Raw genomic sequence first — 13,383 nt, forward strand, 5'->3', positions numbered from 1 at the left:
GCTTTTGACAACGGTGTTTGAGTTCAATGCCTCTTGACCACCAAGAGATCAGTAGTTACATTTTGCTTGCCACAAACATTTGAGCAAGTGAGCTTCATTGGCACTAATGTTCATAGAAACTGGATCTCTTGTTTTTGCATGGACAAGGCTTTGAGCCAGAAGCGTTTTTGCATGCATGCTGCAAGAAATCACTTTGTAGGTTTATGGAGAGAGAAAATGTAAATAAAACATTATGTATAAGCAATTGCTGATGCCAGGCAGAGCTGGGTGAAAACTCTGGCACTAAACTTTTTTGGTCAAAGATGCAGATCCACTGACATTGAAACATTTTTCAAAATTTGTTTCAATTGCAGTTTTTTCCAGTCGAAAAACTAAAAAAAAAAAAATTGTCAAACTCTTTCATTTTGATAGTTTCAGACTAAAAAGTAATTTTTTTTCAGTTCAAAATAAATAAAATTAAAAGCAAATTGACTTAAAACAAAAACATTTTACAATGGCTGAAACTGAAACAAAATGATTTGGGTCAATCCAAAACACAATTTCACTGTTTGAGTCACAATTTTTTAAATAATTGTTTTCAGTTTGACCTACAATGCCTTCCCCCCACACACCCATAAAAACCAATGAACTGAAAAATCCTTTATTCACACAGCTGTAGCTGGGGGTGCTCAGGTCTATGTCTGGTAGAACTGTCAGTCTGGAAATGCCAGAAAGAGGCCAAGCACTTTCCTAGATCGTGGTCAGATCAGATCTATGAGAGAGATGCAAGATCTGCTCCTGACAAAAGCAAGGGTGAAGAGGGAATATCATCCCTGGAACTGAAGACATTGCTAGGAAAAGGGAAACAATAAAAAGCAGGTGGAAAGGGTAGAGAAGAACCTTAATGCTCTATTTGAGTTCTCTGTTGCTGAAGCTAGCCACTGAGTTGCATCCAATTAATATTACGGACTACTGAAGAGCAGAGAGCTGGCAGTGGGGTCTGTCTTAGCAGCAGCGGGAGATCAAGCCTCATGATCTCATTGCTTTCTGGAGGCAGAACCTGCTTCTACGCCTGCTGCAAAAACACCACAACCTAATGTGGCACATCAAGGTAAGCAGTACCAATGGCAGACACAGCCCCTTGGCTAGTTCAACTTTCAAAAGAATGCTGTGTATGAAGCTTAGTTCATGTTTGTGAAACTGACTAATTTTAAACTGACAAGGTCTCTTGAAATACATCTAGTATTTGAGTCATGATTAGGCATTTTCGCTTGTTTTTAAACACATGGTCAAATCATTGGTACAGGAACCAATTTTGTTTTCATCAATAATACAGAAACTGCTATATTAATGTTACTTCACAGGGTAAACAACACTTCATTTTCAGATGCAGTGGGGCCTTTACTTAAGGAGAATCCAACTCCACAAGGAACTATTTAAAAAGCTGATTGGTCAGCAGATTGACTAAAGAAATTATAAAGGTGCTGCCAAGCTCACTCTTTCAGGATCCTCTGCAGCAGAACTTCCAAATTAATACTAGGAAGGCAGTTCCACAAAATGTATTTTCAGTTTTCCATCTTTAATGAGCGGGTGTACGTATGCTGCATCTACCACGGGAAAAACAGATTTGCTCTGCACGCAGTCTGAGAGACAAGATTATATTATCACCCACACAATATTCTAGATGTTCTCCAAATAAAGACAGTACAATTCCATGCTCTGTGGAATTCAAATATGTATACAAAAGACTACCTGGTCCACAGCTTGCTAAAGTAACTAAAGAAACTGCCATTAGTGGCAGTGGGATTTGGATCAGGCCCTTAGCCCCACCAATAGAAGAGCTCTACTTTCATAAATAGCACAGGTCCAGATGGTACCCTTACAGCTGCATGCAGATGGAACCCTTCATATGTAATCATCTACAACCCCACATAAAGTGAGGTCAGCAAGCTCCATGGCATCATCCACCCGCCCCTTTCCCTGGAGCTCAGAGCCATTTCTCCAGAAGTCTGAGGATCTACAAGAGGGGAAGTGGCAGCAAAGGTTGGGCTGAGACAACATGCATTATCCCATCCTGCAACCAGCCCCACAACTGAGTAAAGTAAATATTGCAGAGCCTTTTCTACACTGGGGATCCCTCTTAAGAGGGCCAGGCACTGGCAGAGACACTGCCAGAGAGCAAGGACAGAGCTGAAGGGATCGGAGAATGACTGCAGGGGCCCAGGGCCTCTCCATGGATGGATTTCCCTTATGGAAAAACTCTATGGACATCAATAGAATAATATTTTCTATTTTTTTTATTATTATTCCCCTCAAGTTATCCTATAGAATTTAACTGCATCACTGCTATGGGATTCTATAAGATGGTTCTAAGACCTTGTGTTCAATTGAATCCTATAGATGTTTGGAATGATTTCTATAGAAACCTTTTACTTTCTGTATAAACCTATTAAAACGTTTATAGGATTTTTTTTCCATAATGACTTCCACCAGTGTATTCAGGAATTGGGGTATGCGGACTTCAAAGAAACTGGGGCTACAGCCCACAGAAAGGAAAAAGAACAATCCTTCCCCTCCTGGGAGAATAGAGAGGAAGATCAGACAAGAACCTCAGTTTCCAGGCCCTTGTTGGTAGGATATGGCTTGTTCGGAGGAAGTATAAGGTGCCTGTTTTAATTCACAGCAAAATCCTTAGGACCAAACCAATGTCCGTGTATGTAGCACTAATATTGATGGATGAATAGTAAGAAAATGCTTCTTATAGCACCTTTGAAGCTGACCTCTTGGTGAACATTTCTGACAGATACTCACGCAAATATACAGATTCACAACAACACTTTCCCACCCCTCCTCCATGATCTCCCTTCAGAACAAAGTTTTACTTCCATGAGAACATTTGTGGCTTTTATTGGAACCAATGTTCACAAAACCCTCTTTGTATTACTCTGTGACAAACACCCCCCCGTAGAGATCCCTTTAACAGGAGTCCAAATACACAGAACTTATTTCAGAATCAGAGCCAATATGGAGAATTTCAGTATCACCTAGGAACTGCTGCCATACGGTTTTCCTACTTGGTAAAATAAGTAGATATAACAGACATGGAACGATGCAATATGGCATGATCAAAATGGGCTCCTTCTTTCTATGTTAGCATGAACATTGTACTGATTAGTGTAATTGCATTTAATAAAAAAAAAACTACATCTTTGCAGCATATTCATTAATCAGATCTCAACCTACACTGAAATAATTACATGCTTGATGTAACATAAATAAAGATGAGTCCTGACCTACTGTATTTAATATGAGCCTATTAATGGCTATTATGAGCCTTTCTAAGTTAAAAATGAGAAAGGCTCATAATAGTCACTATTTAAATGCAGCTATGTCATAGCAAATTAACATTTGCTACATACTGGGGTCTTGATTCATGTGGATTTTCTAGGCATTCAACCTTTTTTGTCCCTGCTAGTGCTTTTATTGCTGGAGAAGAATTGGAAGATCTAGGGAAGAAAGCAACTTGTAAGGTCTGGATGGGCAAGTCTGAGCCCATCTGCACCAGTATGCCTACCAGGCAAACTTGCTTATGTTTGCATCAATAAAGGATAAATCAAACTGCAAAGCACACTTTAGGAAACATGTGGGTCCCAAGGAGAGCAACAAAAAGGCTACAAGTTTTAGAAAACCTGACACATGAGCGAAGGTTTAAAACACATACACACGCACGCACCACCACTCCTCCCTCCACTGTGAATATTTTTTCTTGAGAAAATAAGACAGAGAGACCTGATAATTTTCAAATATGTTAAGGACTGCTGTAAAGAAGACTGGGACCAATTGTTTTCAGTGTCCCCTGAAGGTAGCACAAGCAGCAATGGGGTTAATCTGCAGCAAGGAAGCTTTAGGTTAGCTACTAAGAAAAGCTTTCTAACTCTAAGGGTAGTTAAGCACTGGAATGGGCTTCCATAGGAGGTTGTGGAATCCCCATCACTGGAGATTTTTAAGAACAGGTTAGACAAACCTGTCTGGGATGGCCTTGGTACACTTGGACCTGCCTCAGCACAGCGGCCTGGAATTGATGACCTCTTGAGTTCCCTTCCAGCTCTCCATTTCAAGAATTCCATATTAGTCTCTTGAGAAACTACTGGCTTGATTCTGGAAACCCTTATTCCCATGCGTAGTCCTAGCTTACATGAGTAGGATTATTCCGATTGCTCACAGGAATAAGAACTGCCTACATAATAGAGCCCCACATATAGTGTAACCTCTATACCACTGCCAACTAATGGAGAGAATCATAACTGCTTTGCTATGCATCATAGGGCCTATATTTCTTACAGTTAAAGGAGATTCTCCATTAACCCAAGTGGTAAGGATACGTACTTTTTAGAGCAAGAAGATGTCAATTCTCTCTACTGTCAGCATTAAGTTACAAATGGACAGAATGTGTATGCAGCATAGGAATAACCATATTGTCCTTGGTGGCCACAGATATTACAATATTTCGTTTGGGAAAAAAAGAATTCAACTTTAATTCTTAATTGACTAAAACATAGGGCATTATCTGGAAGGTTGTCTATGCCAAAGGGAGCCAAAATAAATAAATCAGTTTTGCAGTGGAAAGCTATTGTTTGGCCAACAATACACAGCATTCTGAACCCTACACACAGATTTGCCATGCACTTTTGTTTTAAGAAAATGCTCATTTTGTTTATTCATAGAATTTTTTGTAAAGGACTCATGATGTAAATTCTAAATACTATAAACCCTCTGAATGAAGCATGGATCTAAGGGCCGGTCCACACTAAGCCCCCAGTTCGAACTAAGATACGCAACTTCAGCTACATGAATAACGTAGCTGAAGTCGAAGTATCTTAGTTCGAACTTAAAGGTACTTACCGTGGGTCCACACGCGGCAGGCAGGCTCCCCCGTCGAGTCCGCCTACTCCTCTCGTGGAGCAGGATTACCGGCGTCAACGGCGAGCACTTCCGGGATCGATTTATCGCGTCTAGACAAGACGCGCTAAATCGATCCCAGAAGATCGATTGCTTGCCGCTGAACCAGCGGGTAAGTATAGACGTACCCTTAGTCATTCTTAGAGGGAAAAAAAGACCCTCTACATATATAATGGACTCAAGCACTCTCCATCAACCTAAAGTCACACTTATTTTTTGGTTTTATAAAAGCTCATGACTAAATACTAACTCTTTACCTTCAGTTTTCCACTAAAAATCTAGTTGTTTCCCCAACATCTCTCAACCAGCTTCCAAAAGTCCTCCCTTTTTAAGAAGCCAGGAACAATTAAATCAGTCAATAACAACAAACATGTCAGTGACCCTTGGAGACAGAAGGGTAAAATTAAACAAAAGCTCCACATTTGCTTCCACACAGACTCTACTGCAGACATACTCCATAATGTAAGTTCAGGGAATCAGCAGACACACACCATGACCTATATTTTAAGGAATCACAAGTTACTCTGAGGGGCTCAATTTTGCATACCCAACTTCAGACACCTTTAAAGAAGCCTGATTTTTAAAAGGTCAGCGTTCAACTCTTTCAGAAAGTCATGTCCCCTTAAGAGGTCTCAGGTTGAGCACTCTGATTAACAATTTTGGATGTCTCGATTACTTCTGAAAATGTAGTCTTACGGAATATACACCGCATGTTCTTCAATTACAGTCACCTAATTTGAAAAAGGTCAATAGTTAAATGACAGGCTTGGCCAACTTCAGGTGAAGGCAGACACTGCAGGAGTCAATCCAAAATCGGTTTGAAGCAAGTTTTCTTGTTGTTTTGTGCATTATCCAATGCCACCTTCTTGGATTTCTAACACAACACTGAAATAGTTAAAGGAGATACTTCTTCACTCCCCACCCCTTCCTCCCTCACGTTATTTCTTTTAACTGTTGTAGGGACGCCTCAGAATAAACAATTCTGGGTGTTTTTCCCCCAGTAGTTGAAGTTTGATTGTTTTGTCATTGTTGTTGGTAAGTTACAGCTGCAGCCAATCAACATGCAACACATTCTCCTTTTCTGAAGCGAATCACATTAATATTCTTTATCTCATTGCTCAGAGCCTCCTAAGGACAAACATACCATAAAATGTTCTCATAAATCAAATTTAAGTGTACTGCAGAAGTAATGGGGATAGTAAAAATGTCATGCTTTGGCAGTGGTTTAGTGGAGAATGACCCATTTTCATATTAAAGTGATAAAATCTGTATGATAAAACATAAAAATTGTAACATTTTTGCTGCCGAGAAACCAGGGAGTATTAGATCAAAGTTGCAGCACCAAATTCAGTCTGGGTAATTTGGAAATGAATTGCATCCATGAAGAAAGGTAAAATTAAAGTGTTTACTTTTTCACCCTAGGGACTATAATGGGGTTCACTCACCACTATGGTACCCTCTCAGGTCTGGGGATTAGCTCCTATCCAAAGTCTAGCATTCCCTTCCTTCAGTCACTCACCCCACAGCCCTTCTTGCTCTCCAGCACTTAGGGTGCTCTCTTCATGACTCAGCCCTCCAGCTACGTTCTTTATAGGCTTCCCCTTCCAGGGTATCAAAGTCCCCCTCCACAAGCTGTTGACATGTCATGTCAGGCAGTCTTACAGTCCACTTCAGTGCCACTTTTCCAGTGCCTGGTAGAGGAACCCAGGCTTCCCCACCTAATATTCTGGGTTCCCACTCAAGGGCCCTATCATCAGCATCCCAGGTCGACACACTTTTAATCCCTGTTGCTCTTTCCCTGGGCTTCTTCCTACTCTGTCTTCCGCTACTCCTCTGGGTAAAACCTTCCTGCAGGCAGGGCCGCCGAGAGCGGGTTCGGGATCTGGTGAAAAAAAATTTTGGGGCCCCCCAGCAAGGGCGGACTGGCTAAACAGGGCTGGGGGCGGGGGGGGAAGCCGGGCCCCGGGCCCCCTTCCAGACCGCTGGGCCCCGGTAATTTGTACCGGCTTCCCCCCTCTCTCGTCGGCCCTGCCTGCAGGGCTAGGCTCCCAGGACTCGGACTCTTACTCCTCCCCTGGGTTTCCTCCTACCCACTTCTCTGTGCTCTCCATTTCCTGGCTTTATATAAGCCCAACCTGCTCCTGTGCAGCTGGGCTTCATCTTCAATTAGGATCTTCAATCAAGCCTGACTATCCCCCCACTTGTGGCCTATAAGTTTAATTGCCCCCTTCTGTGCCACCTTAACCCCTGCAGGACTGAACACCCTATCACAGAGACTTTATATTCAAAGCAGATTGAAGATAATTCAAATGTGGCAACTGCAATAGGTCATATGTGAATCTGAATCCCGCTTTATAACGGAAGGCATGCAGGAAAAAGGGATCTCATTAAATAGACAGACAGTCTCTGAAGTCTACCAAAAACTGACAGATGACAAACATGATTGTCTTATCTCTTTTTAATAGTAGGTGTCTCCCAGGCAATTTGGATGGGCCAGTTGACACTGTCGCAGTGGAAGATGAGAGTGGGGAAAAAAACTAGCAGCCAGCCTCAAAAAATCTTCTACCCTTCATATTGTGCTGTGATATCCATCATTGTCCAATTATATGGATCTTTGGGCCACCAAAATGACAGCAGTTATTGTTGACCAAAATCAAGCTTCAGAAAGTAACAATACTTTTGAGAGCCTCTAATTAAATGGTATGCATACTCTCCATTTCCAAATCAATAGTAAATTACCATATGCACACAGACAAGAAAACTAGTAGCTTTCTCAGATATTTAATTGGATTCAAATTGTAGCTGATTGCTAATAGACAGAATGAGGACTGTAACGAGAACATTACAGTGTACAACTGCAACTCTGTACCCACAGACAGCAGTTCCATTTTAAAATCTCTAAAGTTACTTATTATTTTAGCAAAACACTGTCTTGCAAGTTAAAACTTTTTGAAAGTGCCTGACAAATTGACATAGCTCCTTTGGCGCTGCCAATTCACAGAAGCTGAGGATCTGGCCCAATTTTTCCATTTTCCATGCTCAGAGATAGTTTGGGGTTTTAGTTAGTTTGTTGGAGCATGAATGATTTGTTTTCAGCCATTAAAAATATTATTCAAGTACTTTTTCCTCCCCTTAGAGAACTAAAAATACATTGACGCAGCAGCGTGAGCTTGGAGTACTTTAAAGGAATCTGGTTTTGAAACAACAAAGCAGTAAACATTTTAAAATGATGTGCTGAGCAGGTTTTACTTATCGCTTTCCTTACTAATTTAAGCATATACCAAAATACTAGGTTCAAAGAAGTGGTTTTCCATAACATACTTTTTAAAGCTGCCACTGGTTTGGGCAAAGGTAAAAAGGGAGATTAAATTTGGAGACCTTTCAAAGTACCTGACATCAAATCACTTGTAATGTTTAAAATTGAAGGCCTAAAAAGATACAGATAAACAAGACTTCCTATACATTAGGCGGCTTCATTTGCTGCACTGTTTTCTGCTTGTGAATGACTCTGCTCCAAGGTGAATCCAGATCTCCTGTTTGGCATCCTCATCCTATGACAGATTTTGGAATGATTTTAGTAATCTTAATTAAATATGAAGCAAGCTCTTAAAAATCAGCATCCGCTTTGAAAAAAAAAATCAACTTTGAAGATTCCCAGCCACGGAAAAGCAGTTCAAATGAGGCAATTACATGAAAAATAACTCGTCCCAGTGTAATAATGTGTAAAGGGCATTGATCAAGATGGTGACATGAACAATACCTTTGATTTGCCATCATCAACCAAAACTTTTAAATTCTCATCCTTTACTCTATTTACAAAATGTTTAGGGCTAGTTCAGATAGTGCTGCCAGATCTCCACACTGTCAGGCCCCCAGATCCCGGGGAGCCCTATCAATGCTACTATCACCTTTACTGCTCGTGCTCTTGCACCTTACGTAATACACAAGCTGCTTCATGGAGGAACAGCAGTAAGGTGGTATTGAGCTGAGCCCCTTAGGGTAGAGCTACACTGCAATAAAACACTCATGGCTGGCCCATGTCCGCTCACTTGATCTTGTGGGGCTATAGAATTGCAGTGAAGCTGTTCGGGCTAGGGTTGGAGCCCAAGGTCTGGGACTCAGAGGAGAGGGTCTCAGAGCCCAGGCTCCAGCCCAAGCTGGAACATCTACACTGCAATTTTGTACTTCCGCAGCCTGAGCCTATGTCAGCTGACGTGGGCCAGCTGCAGATGTTTTGCTGCAGTATAGCATTACCCTTAGGGAACCAAGATCTGTCCCCTCTATCCTGAGGTATATTGCAAGTTCTCTTCCTCTTGTTAAACACTAAACACTCTTCCTCTAATTCCATTGGCAGAAACCACTTTTATACATGTCATCAGAAATGAGTCTGTTTCAACATACCTCTAATTACTACCGTGTTCTTCTCCATGCCCCGGCATTGGCTCCCCTTCGACTGAAGCAATTCCATAGCAGATGTAAAGGAGGCAGATTATGTAATAAAAGAAAATGTGACTCCTCTATTATAGCTAAATATCTGACCAGATCCCTCCCACCAACTTACCTCCTCAGTGAACCTATGTCTAAAGCAAAACTACTGCAATTTGGTGGAATGCATTTAATGGAGGTATGCCAATTTACAACCTTTGAGAATCTGGCCCATAATTTTAAAGTAAACCATAAAATTCCCTGTCATAGTGATTGTGGTTTAAATGTGTAGAGTAATGGAGCATTTACATCTTAAACTTCACAGATAATCATTCTGGCTTTGAGGAGTGCAGCCTGACAAACCTGCCACAAAATCTTTGCTCAAATGACACAGACAATGTCTTCACTGCAGATTTATCCACCCACCTGTGCTGGAACATGTATTTCTTGACTATGCAACCTACTATGGTTTTTGTAGGACCTAGTGTTTCCCAACAGATCAAGACCACCTTGAGATCTCCAATGACTCAAGACACCCTCAGGGCTTGTAATGATGTCACTACAACATGAACTGTCAAAAAGTCTCAAGTACAAGTGCATGATAGGTGATTTTGTATTTTAAAAAAATGAAAGTTGGTTTCTGAATACATTTACAGCAGTCTTTTATGTAGTAGTCTGAGAAAATGCTTATTTAAACATAAAAATAATCGATATATAAAAATTGTGTTTGTGTTCTTTATGTATATAATGTATGGTACTGTGAGAATGTGGTAGAAAAGACTCAGTTCTGGGTTCATGGAAGGAAACAAATTTGTATGTATGTATGACTGTATATACTTGGAAGGGGTGAAAGGATGGTGGATTGGTGTCACAGGCTTGACAAAAAAAATATTAAAGCTGCCCCTAAAACAAAAAGGACTAAAAAACAAAAACACACGCACACCTCACCCCCATCCCTGGACAAGTATACAACTGCTCTCCTTCAACAGTTTCCTCTGACAGGACGAGAGAGAGAGAACGAGGGTGCTCATATACAATACAGACACTTCCTATGAGAAAAGGGCTACATCCAATGACTGCTGCCCTGTGGGATAGATTCTACAGTTTCCAACTTTCACGTGGTAAATAAGCACACCTACTTTCACAGTAAGCCAAAAAACAAGCTAATCCCATTTCAAAACAAGGCCAAACCAAGCCAATCCTTAAGAACTCCAACACTCTATGTGACTAGATCCCCCTGGCATGCAATATGGGACTGTGGTGGGCCCGCTGTGCACCCCAACTCTCTTCCCCACCCCTTACCTCCCCCTTGCCCCTGCTTGCTGGAAGCCGATCAAAAAGAAGAAGCAACAAGCCAAAAACTAGCCAACAAGCAACTCACAAGCCAATTAAGCCAAAAACAAGCCGAATATCTGCGTTTTTTTTGTGGGGCTTTGATATATCTGAACCTAGACCTGTGGCTTTTTTGACCAAACAAAAACGAAACAAAAAAAAACATTTAAATAGAAATAGAAATTTAATTGCAGTAACATTTCATTCAAAATGTTATTTCTTATTCCATTTTATATTGTATGTGAAAACATGCATATTCAGTCACAAAAATCCTTCCATCATAAATATTCCTCCCACATGCAGTAATGTTTACATAATCCACACTTATAGCATGGATCTTTGTCCATTGCCCACTCCCTAAAGTCTCCAAGTGGCTTTGAGCTACACAGAGGTAGGTCTTCTATCTTAAGCAATAGAGATTCCAAAGGTCTGAAGTTAGATCCCTGCTGCTGAACACCCACCCAGAGGTATGGCGTTCCATTTGTTGGGGAAGAGCTAAGGAGGAAGTGGAGTTTTGTGCTCTCTCTCATGTAAATGGTTTAGTGTGGTTTCTCATTCTAGCTCATTCACACTTTTTGAAAGTCTTAGCAGAAAGACCCTGGATTGCCTCAGCATTCAAATTCAAGTACCCACTTAGAGCTATAAGCTTTACTGACAAAGCTGAATCATAGTAGATAGAAGCTTGTCTTCTGCTGCATGTGGCAATATCTATTCTGTGGCTAAACGGCCATCAGTCTCTAGAGTCTAGCACCGATCACACACTAAATTCACTTATAGTTCTTTGGCTCCAAAGTGAGTTGGAGTTTTGGTATTGCCTTTAATAGAAGCAGAAGTAGCATCTTAAAACCCCCCAAACTAATCAGTTTTAGCACATATATAGTGAACTTAACTCACTTTATGTCTTCACATTACTAACCAGGCTAGTAAAGAGTATTTGTTGACCTTCTTTAGCCAAGATCATGAGAGATTAAGGAAGGCTATGAGAAACAGAATTAATGTTTCTGGTGATCAAAATTGTAATTATATTTAGCACCTATATTTCTATTTGCCATGTTTCCTATTTTATAACATTTTAATGAGAATTCTTGCACACCACAGATGTGGCACAAGCTGAATGAAATGAATGTCATAGTGCATTGGTAATATTTCAATCTGCATAGAAAAAAATACTCTTTTGAAGAAAGACAACCGGATCCTATCCTTCACCAATTCAAGAGTTGCTCCTTCACAAGCAATTATCCTTCAAGATCACTGTCATCCTATAAGAGCTGAGAACTTGCCAGGTTCATGCATACTTGAGGGGTGGGAGCAGATATTCTTCTTTGATTGATGTGACACCTGTTGCTAGCAAATGATATTAGCATTCAGAGTTTGTTTTTCTGCCAGGGAGACAGAAAGGTAAAATTTTCATAGTCAAAAGCAGACAGAGAAGGTTACACAAGCATGCTATTAAAAACAGGAAAAAACTTTGTCACTGGGTTTGTGCAGAGAAGGCATTGTAGCAAGCTGACTGCTGCAAACTATGGCGCTCAACACAAAAAAAAATACACACACTGAACATTCATCCTCTTCTCCCCAGATCAAGCTATTTATGTATTTCCATAGCTCTCATCACAGAGTACTGTTTCTGAGTACCATGTACATCCTTTCCATCATCCCTCTTTTTACTTAGCTATCTTAAGTGGAATCATTTTTGTTTTCCTCCAGAAGAAGTATTGGTTGGTCATCTTGGGGCTACCACTAATGACTGACAGCTGAAGCAAGCCAGTGAGCATTGTATTATCCCCAAAAGTTGGTTTATATTGATCTGCAGCAGGAATTCCACAACCCAGGTTTTTCTCAGAATACTCTGGCCCTGGGTATTCATTAAGTGGAATGTAACATTGCTGGTGGGGTCTCCGAAATGTGACAGCCTTTGAGTTAACTAGGCACCAGCCCGCTGGAAGCTGTAAGTATTAGAGTTAGGACCTTGGTATAGATCCACAATTGGATAGGTAGCTAGTGTAGAGCGCACAACTCTCATGTGCTATGCTCACTCAGTCTGCCTTGCCTAGCAGGTATTCCAATTGCCAATTGAACCAACTATACCTTTGGTGTGCTCTTCACAGTTAACCTCAAGTAGAACATATCATTGATCTATTCTGGAGGTGACAAGAGCACAGATCACTTTGGCTGGGCCTACATTCAAAAGGGAAGTTCAGTCTCCCCTTGATGGAAAATACGTTGTATGGCTAGTGTTGCTATTTGGGTATCTAGAGGTACTTCGGAAGAACTCCAAGGTCATGCAAAACCTTGACCATCAGAAGAAAGATCTCCTCAATGGAGGGTGAGATGATTGTTCCTGCCAGTTCCTCAACGATTCATCAGGGTTTCCATTGACACCAGTGGGACTCACTTTCCATTCTTGTACACCAGTATGTAGCAATGAGCCTTTCTACTTAAGCCAATAACATTAGAGCTGGGGTACATTTCAGCCAAAACTTTTTCTTGCGGCAAAAAATGAAGGTTTGGCTACACTGAAATGTTTAGTTAATTCACATTGGTTTTGCCAAAAAGTGTTTTGGTTAAAAAAAAAAATCTAAAATATTTTGCCATTTTCAAAACGACATGCAGATATTTTGGTTCAAAATGACTTCTCATATAATTTTTTAGTTTTACTGAAAAAAAATACACATGTTTTAAAATGGT

This window comes from Terrapene carolina, unplaced genomic scaffold (assembly GCF_002925995.2).
Source record: "Terrapene carolina triunguis isolate 2854851 unplaced genomic scaffold, T_m_triunguis-2.0 Scaffold35022, whole genome shotgun sequence".
NCBI lineage: Eukaryota > Metazoa > Chordata > Testudines > Emydidae > Terrapene > Terrapene triunguis.